The sequence below is a fragment of the Mangifera indica genome, chromosome 3, assembly GCF_011075055.1.
Source record: "Mangifera indica cultivar Alphonso chromosome 3, CATAS_Mindica_2.1, whole genome shotgun sequence".
Lineage (NCBI taxonomy): Eukaryota > Viridiplantae > Streptophyta > Magnoliopsida > Sapindales > Anacardiaceae > Mangifera > Mangifera indica.
In genome coordinates this window covers 22,117,828-22,135,846 of record NC_058139.1, presented here as the reverse complement: position 1 = coordinate 22,135,846, position 18,019 = coordinate 22,117,828, and the positions used below count along the sequence as shown (strand labels likewise).

The 18,019-nt window shown below is 30.3% G+C and overlaps 1 long non-coding RNA gene and 1 pseudogene across 1 annotated transcript; one reads left to right on the top strand and one right to left on the bottom strand.

The window, feature by feature from the left end:
* Nucleotides 1-3,392: 3,392 nt before the first annotated feature.
* Nucleotides 3,393-4,551, top strand: LOC123211067. The gene is made up of 2 exons (XR_006501319.1): nt 3,393-3,799; nt 3,933-4,551. It is a non-coding gene; the product is annotated as an uncharacterized LOC123211067 (long non-coding RNA).
* A 1,520-nt stretch (nt 4,552-6,071) lies between these two features.
* LOC123210231 lies at nt 6,072-11,194 on the bottom strand (annotated as a pseudogene).
* Between the last annotated feature and the right edge of the window lie 6,825 nt (nt 11,195-18,019).

Below are 18,019 nucleotides of genomic sequence, written 5' to 3'. Positions count from 1 at the left end.
AAGATCATCACTGAGGAAAGCTTGTTCAAATCCATCTAGTGCAAATCCAATCCTCCATATGCAACAACAACAATGAGACATTTGGCGAAAGCAAATTTGGAGAGGGGTGTGAAAATTTCGTTGTAGTTAATATTTTTAACCTTATTATAACCTTTTGCAGCAAGTCGAGTTTATTTAATTTTCTCTTTTGTAGATAGTATCAAACCATCGTGGCTCAAATATACTAAAGCTGATAGCTAACCTTAATATTCTTCTCTCTACTTGAATTTATTTATTTTTCTCTTTTTCATACATTATTTATTTTATAAAATTAAACATATATTATGCTCTTTTGTTTATAAAATAAGATAATTATTTTCGAATATGATGTGATGTTGTAGATAATATCAATCCCACATGGCCCAAATGTACTAAAGTTTGCCGTGAACCATAATCTTTCTCATAATCATGTTATAGATTCTCCTCTTTACTCGAATTTATTTAATTTTATCTTTCCAAACTTTGGTTATTTTATAAAATTAAACATATATTATGATATTTTGGTTATAATATAAGATAATGATTTTCAGATATGATGTGATGTTGTAAATAGTGTCAAACCCACATGCCCAAATGTGCAAAAACCTTATTGTTTTTCTTATAGTCATTATATAAATTCTTCTCTTTACTCGGATTTATTTGTATTTCTATTTTTCAAACTTTATTATTATTTTTTTATAAAATTAAACGTACATTTTGCTCCACTTTCATATACGATGTGATGCTATAGATTGTTAATTGTATCAAACCCAAGTGACCCAAATGTAATAAAATTAGTAGCCAACCTTAGTCTTTCTCATAGCTTGGCATTATGTTAGTTATTTGGCCAAAGGGTTTCTTCCCACCCAAGGTTTGTCGAATCTCTAACTATCGAAAATTCAAATTCTCATCCGTAAGTTATTAAAATTAATAAAATCAGTTAATTTTAAAGATAAAATTGTCATTTAACAAATTATATATTAAAAATAATAAATTTTTATCTCATTTTCTTATTTAGTTTAGAATACTAACAATTTCTCCTATTATTAATTTTAAAAAGTTATATTTTTCCAATAGAGTTTTATTTTCAATCCATCATTCTCTCACGATCAGAATCCAGTCATGACCTTTTTTTTTTTGTTTTTGCCGCCAACAATCTCTTTCCCGACGAAAGTTCTCTCCCTCCAAAGACATCACAAAGAAGACCTGTTGAGGACAAAGATGCCATCTTCAACGTGATGGGCGAGGTTTGGTCCAATCACGTAGCTAGAAGGAGACTGCGTGAGAAATGCCCACTTAACAAGGAAAAAATATAATTTTTTAAAGTTAAAAATTGATAGTTTTTTAAATCAATGGTACAAATAAAATAAAATATTATTATTTTTAATATATAACTAGTAAAATAATGATTTTATTTCTAAAATTAACTGATTTTGTTAATAAGTGGGAGTTTAAGTTTTTTATACTTTAGAGGTACTACTTTAAGAGTTCAACAAACCTTGGGTGGGAATAAGTGTTTTGGCTTAGTTATTTATTTCAAATTTTGAAACACCACTTTCCCTCTCGGCACCACAACCTCCACCAATATTATAATTATTCTCTGTAACAGGATTATCATGATTTAATCATTACTTTTTTAAATTTAAATTAAACTTTTTTTTTCCTTTATATCTATTTAAAATATATTAAACTCAGATATTTTTAAAATCCACCACTAAATAAAACAGTAAAATTATAGATATGTAATAATGAATACTGTGAGAATATTTAAATGGTCTAGGTTAGGTAAAGACTTATCCTCACTCACACTCAAAGATTACTCTTTTAAAAGGTTTTTATTTTTTAATTTTAAAAAACTCTTTTACCTATTCATAAACTATTAAGTCTGTTAGTTTTAAGGATAAAATCATTATTTTACGTGTAACATAAAAAATAAATTTAAATTTTATCTCTTTTTCTTCCTATAAACCCTAAAAACTAATGATTTTCCTTTAAAGTCAAATTTTAAAAAATAATATTTTTTCTCTTAGGGTTTAGTTTGCATTCTCCAACACCATATCTGACAACTTCTTCCTCTCAAGGTTTTCTTTCCCTCTAGTGATCTCTCTCTCTCATATCTCTCTCAAACCAACTGCCAAGGTGAAAGATGAAGATGGGAAATGAAGACGAACATTCAAATTAAACTAAAACAAGGGTTAATTTTAAGTTTGAGTTGTTTAAATTATTGGAGAAGAAAAAGAATTGTTAGCAATTTAAACTTGGCTTATTCAAGTCAACAAGTGATCCAAACTTGATAAGTGGGGTTAACTAACCTCTAACTTTGAAAAATTTCAAAACTAGTATATATAAAATATTAATATTATCCTTAAAATTTTATATTACCTCATTTATATTTTATTATTTCTTAATTAATTTTATATATTTTACTTTTATCCAATCTTTATTTTTGGGTCCATCATTGTCCGAGTTTGTGCATCGAATCGAATTCACCCCTAATAATAAAGAGGAAAAAAACTGAAGTGTGAACCTTGTAAAAAAGGTAAGAAGATGATTTGAGATTTAAGTGGGTAACCATTTTCCTTTTAGGAACAGTCAATTGAAAAGTTCTCAGCACAAACAGAAGCCTTTCTTACAAACAATTCATGACCTTCACCATTTATAGCCAGCCAATTCAAATGTAAATGTTGACCAAACCTCATCATTCTAATTATGGACTTAATGGACCCATATCTTCATATGGCTGCACCATGGTCCGGCTATTATTAAAAAGTTATTGTGGTTCCATGGCCTAAGTGCTTTCTCACTTAATCTCAATGATTCATGTCATTTTGCATTATTTTAACAAATTATTTGATCTTATTTTGAATATATATATATATGCAACTTTGTTGGTGGCAAGACAAAAAATGAAAATAAGTCTAAGATAATCTTAAAATAACAAATATTTCCTAACAGTCATGAATACGATTTCTAAGTAAAGCAAGTTATGCCTACATTTAGACTCACCCAAAAAGCCGTGTGGCATTAAGGTGGAAAACCCTCCTAAAAGACTACCAACTGCCCCAACAATTGTAAAAGAGGAAGCCCCCACGAGTTTGTGTGCTTATTCCTAAATTTATTGAACAGATGAGCATATTTGTAGTGTAGTTTAGACATAGGAAGGTTGTGCTTGAGGGATAAAGGAAATGAAAAACTTTTGTCCAAAGGTAGTTTGAATGATAAAAGTAAGCATCATTTCAAAACCCATTATTGAAATATCAACTTATTAAACTTTTAACTTACATAGTTTAATGATTATGAAGTCTGGTGTTGCTCCCAAGGTTTTCACATATTCCAACTAAACTCGAAAAGGGCACTATTGTGATTCAAGTAAGGTTCCTTCTTACCAATTAAAAAAAAAATATACATGGGAAATCAAAGTGTGAAAAGCACAGCTGATTGGTAGGGTTGGCTTCTTCTGCAACACGATACAAAATGGGGTTGAAAATGAAAGTGCACCAACAACAAAAATGTGTCAATGTGACACACACACGCACACCCACACATGTATATGCATGCTTGGCCTGAAAGGAAATGTAAAGATGTGCTGTGTTAAGGCTTTAAGCAACGCCTTGAGCAGTAGCAAGTAGTAGTCTCTTTGTCTCCACTTTTTCTTATTTTTTTTTTCAGCTTCAATCTGCATGAGCCAAGCCACATCAACTTCTGCAAATGGGATGGCTGAAATCCCTTTTCTCTCCATTGAAGAAGCTGTGGTTTCGCCTGCACTCAGCTGAGGAAAAGAGTATGTCAATCTGCATTTTCTGTCTTCTTTTTCTTTAAATCAAAATGAGACATTCTCATTTCTGCATATCTGCATGTCTTCCTGCTCACCTTCTCCTTGTTCTTTACAATGAATGTCTCTCTAAATTACACAGGGAGAGGGATCTACATTCTATACGAGGATGTCAAATCTTGCCCTGATGAAGATGTTCAAGTGTTATGGTCAATACTAGTGGAGTCACATACACCTTCCTTGCATCAAAACAATGCATGCCCCCATGCATACAGAGCTCACAGATAAGAGAAAAACTGAAAGCTTTCTGGTCTTGTACATAACAGATTTATGATGTATTATTATAACAGAGAGAGAGCACAGGTCTGCGATACAGAATTTGCAAGAATCATAACCCGAAAGCTAGGTGTTGAGATTGGAAAAGCCAAAGTCACATAAACCCCACACCACATATCAGAGTCCAAGTCTTGTAGCGATGATGATTTTGATACCAAATTATATACAAATCTTGAAAAACTGTCTATACCACAAAAACTAACCCAAAATTAGATAAACCCTATATTAGAAACTCATATTTTTCGATGTGAGATTCAGGTCTCCTTCCTTATACTTAAGATAGTAATGTTTTCTTTTATTTAAGTTCTTCTTTGTAATTTCTTTTCTAAAACTAGCTGAAGGGCAGTTCTTCTCTTTGAATTGGCTTCTTCTTATTGTTGCTTTGTCAGTTTTCAGCAGTTGGAGATGGAAGTTTGTTTCTTCTTTTCATAATCCTTGGGAAGTTGACTTTGTGAAAACCATAGAATGGATGGGGCAACTTACAGGTTTTTCATCTCTTCTATTGGGTTCTTAAAAAAAAAAAAAAAAAAAACTCTCAGTAGCCTTATTTTTGTGTTACTTTTGATCTTAAAAGTCAGTCAATCAGTCTTTTTCTGAGGGAAAAAAAAAGAGAAACGTGGCTAATAATTTAACAAATGAGGGAGTAAACTGTAAACTGATGTTGACAGTCTTTATTTAACAAGAAAAAATTGTTGGGTAACATCAGGTTGATTAGTCTATAAGATCAACTGCCGTGCTGGGCAAAGTTGGTTTCTCAGAAAAGTACTTAACAATTGAAAATTCTCTATTATTTCGATTAAAAAATTCACTTGTTACTTTGTTGTTATTATCACCAATAATACAATAAAATTATATGTATCTATTTTAAATATATAAATATATATATATATACTTATATATGTCATTATATAATTGAATAATTTTAAATTAAAGATAGAACAATATACAATCATGTGATAATACGTATAAATGTGTATATATTTATATATTTAAAATAGATATACATAATATTATTTATATTAATATTTTATATATTAATAATGGATACAAATAAAATACAAATACTTATAAATGATTATACGATTTAATAATTTTAAATTAAAAATAAAAATAATACATACTCATATAATAATTAGCATTTATACCTATGAGAGTGGCTTACTTGCTGAATTAGACACTTACCATGATGGAGAAGTTCGCTGAGATCAAGAAGACAATAAAATTTTTATCCCAAATAATTGTGGCTATATAATAGAGCTTGAACTTGTTTCTGTTTAAAATTATTAAAATACCCATAAAAATTTTAAATCTTATATTTATATTCCTAAAATCTTGTATTGTAACTTTAAATGTAGAGCATAAATTATGAGATTAAAAGGGTTTAAAATTAAAGAGTTTAAATATAATTTTTTATTTATTTTGAGTTAATTACTCTTGTTTCAAGCTCAACATTAAGGTAATTGAGTCAAATTAGAGTTAGACACTACTTGGTTTAACTCAATTTGATTACTTAGCTAATTGTGGCAATATTTATATTAGTCAAATAATGTATTATATTATATATTAAAAATTTAATTTTTCGTATAGTATATTATATATTGTATTGTATTATAAAATACATCTTTTTAAAATAACAATAATAAAAAAAAACCCAAAATATCATATCAATATCTTAGAAAATATCACAAACACTTATTAAAATTTTAAAATTTCTTATATACACCATTATTACGACATCACTTTTCTAAAAAAATGTATCCATTCAAATAAATAATATGTATCATATTGTACGATACATATTGTATCAAATGATATACTCACCATATCTTATCAATTCGATACACTTTAAGATATATATGTTTTTCGTTTGCATCGTATAACAACATTCATGATAATCACAACTAAAATTATTCATCTAATCTTTTGAAAGCACAAACACTTCATATCCAGGGATAGAATTTCTATCAAAATTGATCAATAATAGGTCAAAATCAACATAAAATACCTGGTTTATTGTAAATGATTGTTAGAATATGAGAACCCTGACAATCAAAAGGCAGGAGAAAAATGATTTCATGTAAAAATAGCAGAACCAAAGAATTCTGCGGCAATAGTTGAATTTGAAACCCCTTGTCACCAACCTCAATGAATGGTCCGGTGCTCGTTATTTCAGCTGAAAGGAAACAGAAAGATACATTAGTAACATGTGGCAATTTGCGACCATTTTATTTTCGGATAGCAAATGATAAAACTATAAACTGAGAAAAGAACAAGGTAGGTACATCAATGGACTAGAGATCTGTAAAAATATTGAAAGTCCAATGAGGTCGACAAATCTATACAAGATAGTGATCAATGTTCCCTTCCTTTAGGTGACTAAAGAAAGGGCAGAAAAATATTGCACGCATTTATGTATCAATAGAGCTTTTAATTTGATTTATAAATGGGGGCACAGAATCTGGCGTTGAACTCAGACTTGGTGCACATATTGCATAACAACATTCACATAAATACAGTTCTACAAGAACCAAACAAGTACTATTAGGTTCTTTGCTTATTATGCTGAGTTGCCTACTATTTTGCATAGAAATAGAAGGACCATGTAAGCAGGGTACAATGACGCGTTTTTTACGAAGGTTCATGCAGTGTGTTTTACTCACCAGAAGGATATTATACCATTAACATGCTGATGAAGAGGCACGATCAGTAACACTGGGCAGCCAATCTTTGAAGAAGACTTGGCAATCCATCTCTGCAGGAGAAAGGGCTCCAAGTGGAGTGACAGTAATCTGAAATGAAGTGGTGGATACCATGTTAATGATTAGCTGCTCGATTCAGAAATTTAATCAAGCGCAGATAGATACTCACATATCCTTCCCGAAGGTATTGCCAGTCGGTATCAAAATCAGCAATGTGGGCTCCCCTCACCTATAAAATTTAGAAATAGAATCTTCCACTCAAAAACTTGAAGAAAAACACAAGTATCACCAAGTTTTTTGAACTGCAGTCAATCCAAGCAAGGATTTGGTAAAGATCATAATTTTCATTTTTCCATTATCAGTTTTTTTTTCCAATATCAGAGCCTTAAGGAAGATCAACTTATCTGAGCAAAGGCACGAGAAGTTTTGCAATTAAAGAGGCAGAAAGATAAGAGAACCTACCTCTCTTGCAAACAACATATGTTCCTGTGATATTGCAGATGAATCAGTTTTGGTATTTTCTGCTGGTCGATCTGTCTCCATTGTCATTGTTGATGACATTCTGAGTCCTTGCGTCTCAGAACTGACTTGTCTCCACCCCATTTTGAATATGTTTTTACCCTGTTTGGTGAGTTTGTATCCCTTCATGGAAAACAAGAAATGCAGAAAAATAACATTATAACAACTTTGACAAATATAAGATTAACACAACGGCTAACATATTTTTTATAAACTATAGTCATTTCATCCGATGACGAGTCTTATAGTTGTTTGCACCCCAACCACATATATCCTAGTCACAAGAATCAGGTAACATCCAAAAATGAATTTCAACTCATTCAAATTATGACACTGACAGAATATCAATTACAGAAATGATTTAAAAGGATATCATACGTTCACCCCTCTCCTCCTACCCTCTTAGCCATGCCAGAATTTTTCAAATGGAATCAGATGTAGAGGTTATCAGAATTGATATCAGACAAAAGAGACAACTGGAAAAACACAGGGAACATTAGCTTGACTAGAAGGGAAGAAAAGGGAGAATTTTGGAGAAAAATCATTCAAGTATATTTTTTCCAACCAGTTTATGCTCCCCAAAGATAAAGATATAAAGCCTGCTTATAATGGTCAGTTCATAAACAAAAAGGAAACCTAGTTCCACTTCCAAAAGTAATATTCTCCAAATAAGTAAAATAAACCACAAACCAACACAGATAAGAGGCATCATAAGTTTTCCAAACAAAAGCAACACCCAAGTTCCTAATAATCAAAATACCTAAAACAAATATAAGTAAAATGAAAATTGTCTCTGTCAAGAAGAAATGGCTGGATAGCTGTGTCCCAGGATAAAAAATGAAAAAGATTAAAATAAATAAATAAAAATGAAATTCTAAAGTTCCAAATCCAGAAATTGGCAAGAAGTTTTATTCAAATAAATTGCAGTATGACAATTAAACATCTACACATGATTTACCATCAACGGTCTACATCAAGAGAAGTATATTACTGTAGTCTTGCCATAAGAGATCGGACAGTTCCAATGACAAAACACTCTTTAGACCATCTATATAAACATTGGCTAACATACTCACAAGGTTGTGTTAAATATAATCTAATACCTAACAATCGGCAGCAATGCTTGTTTATTCTACAAGAAGAAAATTATCATAACTTTGACATCTTCAAAAAGCTAATTTAGAGTACCTTATGATTAGCAACATCCATTGGCAGATCTATGTTCAGAAAGCATCTTTTGGGATAGCTTTGATTCTTGATCTCAGCCAGTATTGCTTTTATGATAGGTAAGCAAGCCTCAGCAGCAAGTGTATAGTCATTAATAGTGCTCTTACCGCCAACCCTAAAATCTCACAATTTAACTTCATGATGTGGAAAAAAACAACTCTTCTACAAAAAGGATTAACAACAATTATAAACAAAAACATATGAAACACCAAACATTTTTGCCCTAAACCAATTTTTTATTAAAGAATACAAAAAAACAATGAATGAACAGCAATATCAACAGAATATTAAGACAGCATATAGCCACAGAATATGTGTGTATACCAGTCATATGATATAGAGACAGAAGGAACACCATTAAAGAAAGCCTCTCGAGCACCTGCAACTAGAATAAAAGCAAGTCAAATGAAAAACCAAATCAGCAAAGCAAGCAGGTCAAGATCGATTAATGTAACAACAGCCAAACATGAATGGAAGCCAAATGGAACTTAATCGCAAGTCTTTCTGTGGAAGTGCTCCATTTTAATCACTCATGGCCACAAAATCAGTTAGTCTATTCTTCATAAATTTTGAAAGAACATTGTTTTTGAAGATGGGTCTGTTTAGAAATGTTACGACAATAAAATCAATGGACTTATTCACTTCTAAATTAACTTGTGATAACCGCAGCATAACTCAAAAAAACATGTATATAACTATTTCAAGAACTGCATTGCATCCATCATTGATTAATAAAATTATAAAACTTGTAGAACAGAAGAAATTAATCATTATATGGGTATCCATGAGGATGACATTAGAAAAAAAAATTAATAGCAGATTGCAATATTGTAATTTTTAATTCTCGTCCCCTCTGCTTAATCCTCTTTCCCTTAAATTATCTTCAATTTAAAAAGAGGGAGAGAAATTTCAAGAAGATTGTCGATACCTAATATACAGATGACAAAAAATGATGACTTACGTGTGATAACCACAGTTACTACCCATGTTTATGCCACTGATTACCTGTGTGCAGAAATAGAAAACATTTTAAAAACAACTATATGAAATAAATTTATGCACCACAACTCTTAGAACTTAGGCCCCAAATTGTATAACAAGTATGAGCTATTTTATCCCAAGAAAAATTTTCCAACAAAGTTACCTCAATGTAAACAGAATAGTTTGATTTGAACAGTAATTATTTTCATGTGACTAAAATTTAAAAGCCCTAAATTAATAAAATTTTAATAAAATTTGGCAAGTTGAAAACATATAAATAAACAGAGCATTTTTATGCAGACCCTGAATAAAGGTAAGTACACAAGTTGGAAGCAAGCAAAGGAAATGGCATAAGGCTTTACATGAGTGTTCTCTAGAAATGTGATCAGTAATAATTCCAAAATTAAAATTAATAACCAGAGAGCTACCAGATCAGGAATTGAAGGAAAGAGTGCTTGTGAGAGACCCAAGGATGCACAATCAGCTGGAGTTCCTGCAAAGTGTACGTACAGAGAGTTTTTGCAAGTAATTACCAAAAGCAAACTTTTTATTATCAGTTTAATTTGAAGATTACGATGTTCTTTACCATAAACGAATAGGTCATCCCCGACATTTCAAAGGTACCCCATTTTTTAACAAAATTTCACAAAGGTTCTAAGGTATTTCAAAGGTTCTCTGGGAGTTTTTTATATCCTTATGAAAATAAAACTGTTGTTTCTTATTGAAAACCTTATAATTAGCATAAATTAGTATGGACAACTTCAACATTAGCTCATAAATAAAGATGCAGAAAGGTATAAAACAAATCAGCTACAGCAAAAGCTATTGCTCCCCAACATTTAAATAGAAAATTATGATGTTCTTTACCATAAACGAATAGGTCATCCCCAACATTTCAAAAGTGCCACATATTTAAAACAAAATTCTCACAAAGGTTTTTAAGGTATTTCAAAATTGTGTAGAGACTACTTTCACCACTTTGGGAGCTTTTAAATCCTCATGACAATAAAATTTTTGTTTCTTATTACAAACCCTAAAACTAGCATAAATTAACACGGACAACTTCAACACTAGCTCAATTATAAAAATGCAGAAAGGTATAAAACAAACCAGCTACGGCAAAAGCTACTGCTCCATCGATATCTGCTGCTTTGGCAGCGATAGGATGACGCCAAGTGATACTATGACTAACTGCCGATTTTTCCCTGAAAATGCCGCACAATTCTTGTTAGCTCGTTACAAAATAAAGATTGTTGTATATAAAAATATCAAATATATTTTAGAAACAAAAATACAAAGCGCCTCTCATATCAGAATAGTCCAATTCAATCAATCAAACAAGACTTACGAATCGGGAGCGCAGACGTGGACGTCGTAACAACCGGTGGAGACGAGGACACGGACCAAGGCTCGTAATCCAGGGGCATCGATTCCGTCGTCGTTTGTGACCATAATCGTCGGCTTGTCATCGGAACTCTCCATTATTATGCCTCTAAAGAAACAGCGCCCGGATTAATACGCCCGCGAAGGAAGACTCCGAGTCTACAAACAAGTGTTGTACGTTTAGACGACGCAAAGGCAGATCAGAGATATTTACAGTTGCAAACTTGGACTCTGGGGAAATGCGTTACTTGACAGTCTCTGCATATGGTTGGAAATTACGATTTCAGCACTCAGATGGTGACACGAATGGAATGTTTGTTGTCTTTGATGTAATCTAACGGACATTCTTTGATGTAATTTTCTTACTTTAATCATTTTAATAAGGCCAAAAAGGCTCCAACCCAACGTTCAGTGTATGCACAAAATCCGCCCTTAAAATCTCAAATATTCCCTATTTCACTAAAATTTTTTATTAGGGGTAAGGGTAAAAATGTTATTTAGTTAAAAATATTTAAAAAAACTAAAAATTTATCACATTTGCTCCCCTAGTTTAACCCCTAGTTTAAAAGTCTAATAATTTCTTCATACTCAAAGTTTGAAAAATGATAATTTCTCATTCTTCAATGATCACCTCAATTTCAACTGATAACCGACATTCATTGTATCTTTCTCTCCCGTCGATCTTCTAGTGTTGATATGCATTTTCGTTAGATGAAGACGATTCGTCCTCATCTGCCCTAGATCGACATCAGCAGATGAAGACAATGGTTTTGAGTTGTCTTTTGATGTCGATCTAGGGTGGACAATGACAAATCGTCTTTATCTGCCTGAAAAGATGAAGATGACATGAAAACATATGTTGACATCGGAAGATCGGTGGGAGAAAAAGATACAATGAAGGTTAATTCTTTTTTCGAAACCAAGGTGATCGTCGAAGAAGGGGAAAAAAACCTTAAGAAGAAGTGGTCACTTTTTAAACTTTTGATGAGAGAAAATTATTAGATTTTTAAACTATAAAGAAAAATATAATAAAATTTTAGTTTTTTAATATTTTTATTTAAATGATATTTCCATTGTTAACCCCAATAAAGAATTTTAACAGAAATGTGAATATTTGAGTTTTTGAAACTTAACAGATAAGAATTTGAGAATACACTAAACCTTGGCTAAGGATAAGTGTTTCGGCCTTTTTATAATCTGTTAGTCCATCCTATGATAATGATTATGTATTATAAGAACATAATTATGTATTTAGATGTTATTAAATTTAAAAAATAAATTATTTTAAAAAATTATTAAATATAAATTATTATTATTATGTTGGATAAAATTTTATAAATAAATTGTATTACTATATACTCAGATTATTATTAGTGAAAATAGACTAATTTACTTTCAAGCGATAATTTGAGTAACAAAAGAGGATATTATATGTATAAAAGACTATAAGTTTAAGTTTAAGTTTTTTTTACCGATATATTAAGAATAAATTTTTAATTTACCTAATTTAATAGTTATGAAATTAGTCATTGGACATAGGGTTTGTCATGTTAAATATAATTGGTTCGATCTCAATTTGATGATCCAGTTCAAGTAAGGTTTCCCGCTAAAAAGAAAAAAAACCCAATTTTAAAGGGATAGATTTAAAAATAACCAATAACCTAAAGGTTATATCTATAAAACCATCAAATTAGGGTTAAGACAATATTTCCCTAGTATATAAAGTGAAACTTCACTCCTTTGTCTATTTCGAAAAACTCATATCAAACTTGGCATTGTTCTTGTCTTCTTTCTTGTCATGTTAGGATTTAAGGTTTTTTTTTTTGGTTAAATGAAGTTTATGTTTTATGGTTCATTTTTCATTTTGAAATAATTTATTGTTTTGTTGGTGATTGAAATGTTAATTTAAATGGTAATGTGGAGTGCGGGAATAGTTCGCACAAGATTGAATTAATTTTAAGGCTACTTGGACAATATTGTCAAATATTTGAGTTGTTTCTATTAGTACGTCTATGTTACCCAATATATGTGTTTTACACTTTTTTTTTTTAAATAATCGAGCATAGTGATCAAATTCATAATTACCGTACTAGGTAAGTTAAAATTCTATAAGTATAACAGAGGTTTGAATTAAGGTTTTTATCTTGAAAGTTTTAATATTTCACTAGTTTTACTAATTATTAGAGTCATATGTAACTTACACATACTATATAGCATACCTTTAGTGTAGAACTAAGGGGCTTGTACTCCTAAGGGGTAAGTGAAATTTAACCATGTGTATGGTTAGGGCTGAATTCGAGCTAAGTCGAGCTCGAGTTTGGTTCAGTTTACATATAGCTAAGCTTGAGTTCGAGTTTTAGCTTGTGAAAGTCAAGTTTGAATTCGATTTGAATTCGGTTTGACTCATTTTTTATTATTAAAATGATGTCGTTTCAATACATATTGATCAAAATAACGTCGTTTTGTATCAAAATTTTTAATTAGAAAATTTGACGAGTAGCTTGAGCTCGATCGAGCTGGTATAGGGCTAGCTCATTTGCAGCTCGAACAGGCTCGATTTGAGTCCAACCTTATGTATGGTAGGTTTGTTGTAATTTAGTACATGTAATGGGGGTTTGGTGCAATATAATTACACAAAGTGGGGGTGTTTGAAATTATACTATAGGCATGGGTACTAATTTTTTCCTATGTATATGAAATTTACTGGGCGTAATGAGGGGTTCATTGTAATATCATTACACATAATAGGGGTAAAGAGAATATCCGTATGGGAGGCGTTATGTCTTGGGAATTTTTCCACCACGTGAGAGACTTTGCCAAAAAGTTAATGTGAACAAATTAAGTGCCGTTGAAACTAACTTTAGAAATTGGCCACCATAAGTGCCCTTGAAACTAACTTTAGAAAATGGCCACTTTCTTGACTGAAGGGGTGACAATATTCTTCACAATAATTTGTATACTTTTGAATATCATTTATAACTTAAAATTTATAAAATTATAAATTTAGAGTTAAAGTCATAAATATTATTTATAATTTAAAATTTATAAAAATATGAATCTAAATCAAAGTCTTGAATATTATTTGAATATTTACTTTTATTATTATAATTATGTCTGATCTGTAAAATGAAATTTGTAAAAGTGTGCAAATATATATATATATGGGTTCAAAGTCTCAAGTTTTATTAAAGTCTATCATATTTACAATTTGAAGTTTGTATAAATTGTAAAAAAATATAGATTTGAAATCCAAAATATAATCAGAATGCATATTATAATATTATGAATACTAATTACAAAACCAAAAGTTCTGAAAATATGAGATAATATATGAACCTGAAGTTTTCAAAAATTAATCTCAATATTTCTCCTACAAAATCAATTATTTTGTAAATATGAAATAATATTTGAACAAGAAATTTCAAAAATTAACTCATAAATATTGTCTATAAAACTAGAAATTTTGTAAATATGACAATATTTGAATCCGAAGTTCCTAAAATTGGATGGATTATATTACATAGGCGTTTCACACGGTTCTCCACCTAGAATTTATGTGCCTTAAGAAAGTGATTAATTAAAATATCTTAGAAGGATAAATACAACGCTACTATTTTTTCGACGTCACATCCTTAAAGGATTGCAAGCCGAATATATGGATATAATGATATATCCATTAAATTCGTGCAAAAATTTGAAAGATAAATTTAAACATTAGATTCAATAATAATCTCAATAACTTTATAATTTAGTACAACTCTGTGATGTTCAGAATTTTTTCCTAATTGAGATAATGTGGAAGAGAAAATATCTTTTGCCTTTTTTTTAATAATATACTCATGTAGTAGCAATATCGGAAAAATAAATTCTAAATTAATATTTTGTCGTTAATAAAAACCATCAAATTCATTCCACAAGTATTACACCGTTTCTTGAAGTGAACACAACTACCAGAAGTAGTTATTATGGATGTAAGTAAGATCATGGATGAAATAATTTTCAATTCGAAGATAGTTGTTATAGAAAATCTCAATTCAAAGATGAAATACCACTAGAAGTGGACTAAGGCTGAAACAAAATAAATAATAATATAGAGCAAACCACAAAACAATAAGTGTGGTTGTAAATGTCATTAGTTATATATTTGCAATATACACGAACATTGGGTGGATTTATATTAAGTATCCATAAGAATTAAATTTTTAATGATTTAGATCTTGTCGATCTAATGAATCTTAATATTTCAAAACTTATTTCAAGAATAAAAATATGGGTTACTTGAATAGTGATATGAATGCCCAAGATTTTTATACTTAAAACTATCATATATAATTATTTTGGAGTCATAAATATTATTTTGTATTTTATTATCATGTTCTCATTTCTTTCAATATTTTATATACGTTTTGACTAACGTAATTTTTAAATGAAATGATATAGACTTTAAAATTGAAACATTGACTTCAAAAACTAATGATAGAGACATATGTTTGGTGGATAGTGTAATAATGCATATAATTTTCAAAGAAAAAAAATTTTTTTTAACCTTTAGCACCAATTGAAGCTAAAGTAAATATTATATATCCATAGACCGATTCACTTTTAAGCCTTTCATCTTTCTTTCAATTCTCTTTTTAGTTATATAAATTTTATAACAGGAGGTTTATTATTATTTTGAAACACATATTATTAGGATGCTTAATGCAGTATTAAAACTGATAGTGGGGTTATTACTTGGTTACTAAAATATGGATTTGGATGCATATTATTAATTTTCTTTTTTAATATTTATTCAATTTTTATAAGCATAAATTGAATACGCCTTGGCACGATCAATCATGCTTATAGATCGAACTATGTCAAAGCTAGTTACAGTGTGGGTCCTACAAGCCTGGTCAACCCACCAGATTAAGAGAGCCCACGACACAAGTCAAGACATCTTTGGTCATGGTGGAGCCTTAACGAAGATGGTCCACCAAATTATAATATTTTAATTTTTAATTAATGTTTAAATATTTTTTATTAATTATAATTTGTTAATAATTTTTCACATGTTATATTAGATCACCCTACAAGTCTTATCTCAAGGCCCTTTGCATAATTGCTATAGTAACAGACCATGCCCCCACGAGCATGCCAAAATAAGAGGGTTTAGGTCATGCTGTGGGTTGGCCTAACCTCCTTAACATGTCTAATATCGCCCAAAAAATATTCAAGATTATGTAGATCTCCTTAACCAAGTGGTTAAAAAGTTTCTCGCTTCTAACCATTTTAGAGGGCAAATATATATTAATAGATATAAATAATGTGAGATCCACTTTAGAGGGAAAATATATACTAATAGATATAAACAATGTGACACCTATATTTGTGCGAGACTTAACCATCATAAAATATACTCTTTTGTATGATAAACCCAAACTCCTACCTATATATGTTGTGTTATTTTGAGAGGGCAAAGGACTATTTTCCACTCAAGTGACTCGAATTCAAAATCACATCTGCGATAGTTGAAAAACTCAAACTTCTACCTATGATTTAACTTCTGTTAATTTATTCTAATAGAAATAAGGGTGAAATAGTTATTTTAATTTTTAATATTAAAAAGATATAAAATTCATTATCTTTTTCCCTCTAGATTTTAAAAACTAACAATTTCAACCTTACCTAAAGTTTGAAAACTTTGAAAAGTAACAATTTCCCCCAAACTTAGGGTTTTCATATTTTTTAAACTATAGCCGCCCCCAAAACTTTTAAAAATAGCATTTTCACCCCTATTCTTCAACTTTAGCTTCTAACATCCCTTCCAACCTCCTCCTTCTCCTGACCCAACTAACAAAGGTGGTGCGACAAAGAGATGAAGATCTCTTTGTCGCACCACCGTGAGATGAAAAGATGCTCTTTGTTGCACCACCATGAGACGAAGAGATCTCCGTCTCTTCGTTGCACCAGTGTTTACCATTGGCTCAAGCATCAAAGAACGATGGAGAGGACATTAGAAGCTAAAGTTAAAGAGTGGGGATAAAACTATTGTTTTTAAAAGTTTTGGAGGTGGTTACAATTTGAAAAACATGGAAACCTTAGGTTTGGGGGTGAAAATGTTACTTTTCAAAGTTTGAAAACTTTAGGCAAAGGTAAAATTATTAGTTTTTAAAACCCAAGGGGAAAAGATAATGAATTATATATCTTTTTAATATTATCAGTAAAATAACTATTTTACTTTTAATTCTAACAAAAAAAATTAACAGAAGTTGGATCATAAATGAGAGTTTGAGTTTTTCAACTATCGTGGGTGTGATTTTGAATTTAAGCTAAAACTTGGATGAGAATAGTCTTTTACCCATTTTGAGACCTTTCTAAATTTGGAGTCGTCGAAATGACTAGTGAACTAACCTATTCAATATATTGCATGATATCATTAAGGAAAACCTATTAAAGAGTTTTAATTGCAGTTGAAAATATAGTAGATTTGAGATTTAACCGATTCAAATTCTCATGAATATAGTCATCACACTCATGTATCTATACACCCTCATTGCTTTATTTTTATCTCGATCAAACTTATACACTTATATATGCATAAAATTTACACCGATTTAACCATCAATTAGTTGAATTGATCATTGATTAACTTAAATTAGTTCCTTTGTTAGATCAACACCTAAACCGAATCTGAATGTGGAAACATTGAACGTAACATCACAGGCAGTTTTTTCTAACTTGCATATAATTAGAATATTTATATTCCAAAAAATCATTGGCCACAGATTTTGGGCACAAAATGTCTACGGCAGAAATGAATTGGACACTCCCAGAAGCTAACACTACCACCAAAAGTCTCTTCTTTTCTCAACCACTATTGTTGTCACTGAGCTTTCAACACCTAATGGATAGTAATTATTCTACTATTACAATAGATTGCTTGAAAAGATGTTAGATTCCCAACCACACGTAAATAGCTAAATGTTTCCATGCAAAAACTCTTTTTTTATATAATTAATTTATTAATCTCTCATTAAGTGAACTTAATTTGAATTAGATTATTCTGTTTTAAAATTAAAATTACATTTTTGACCTAATCAAA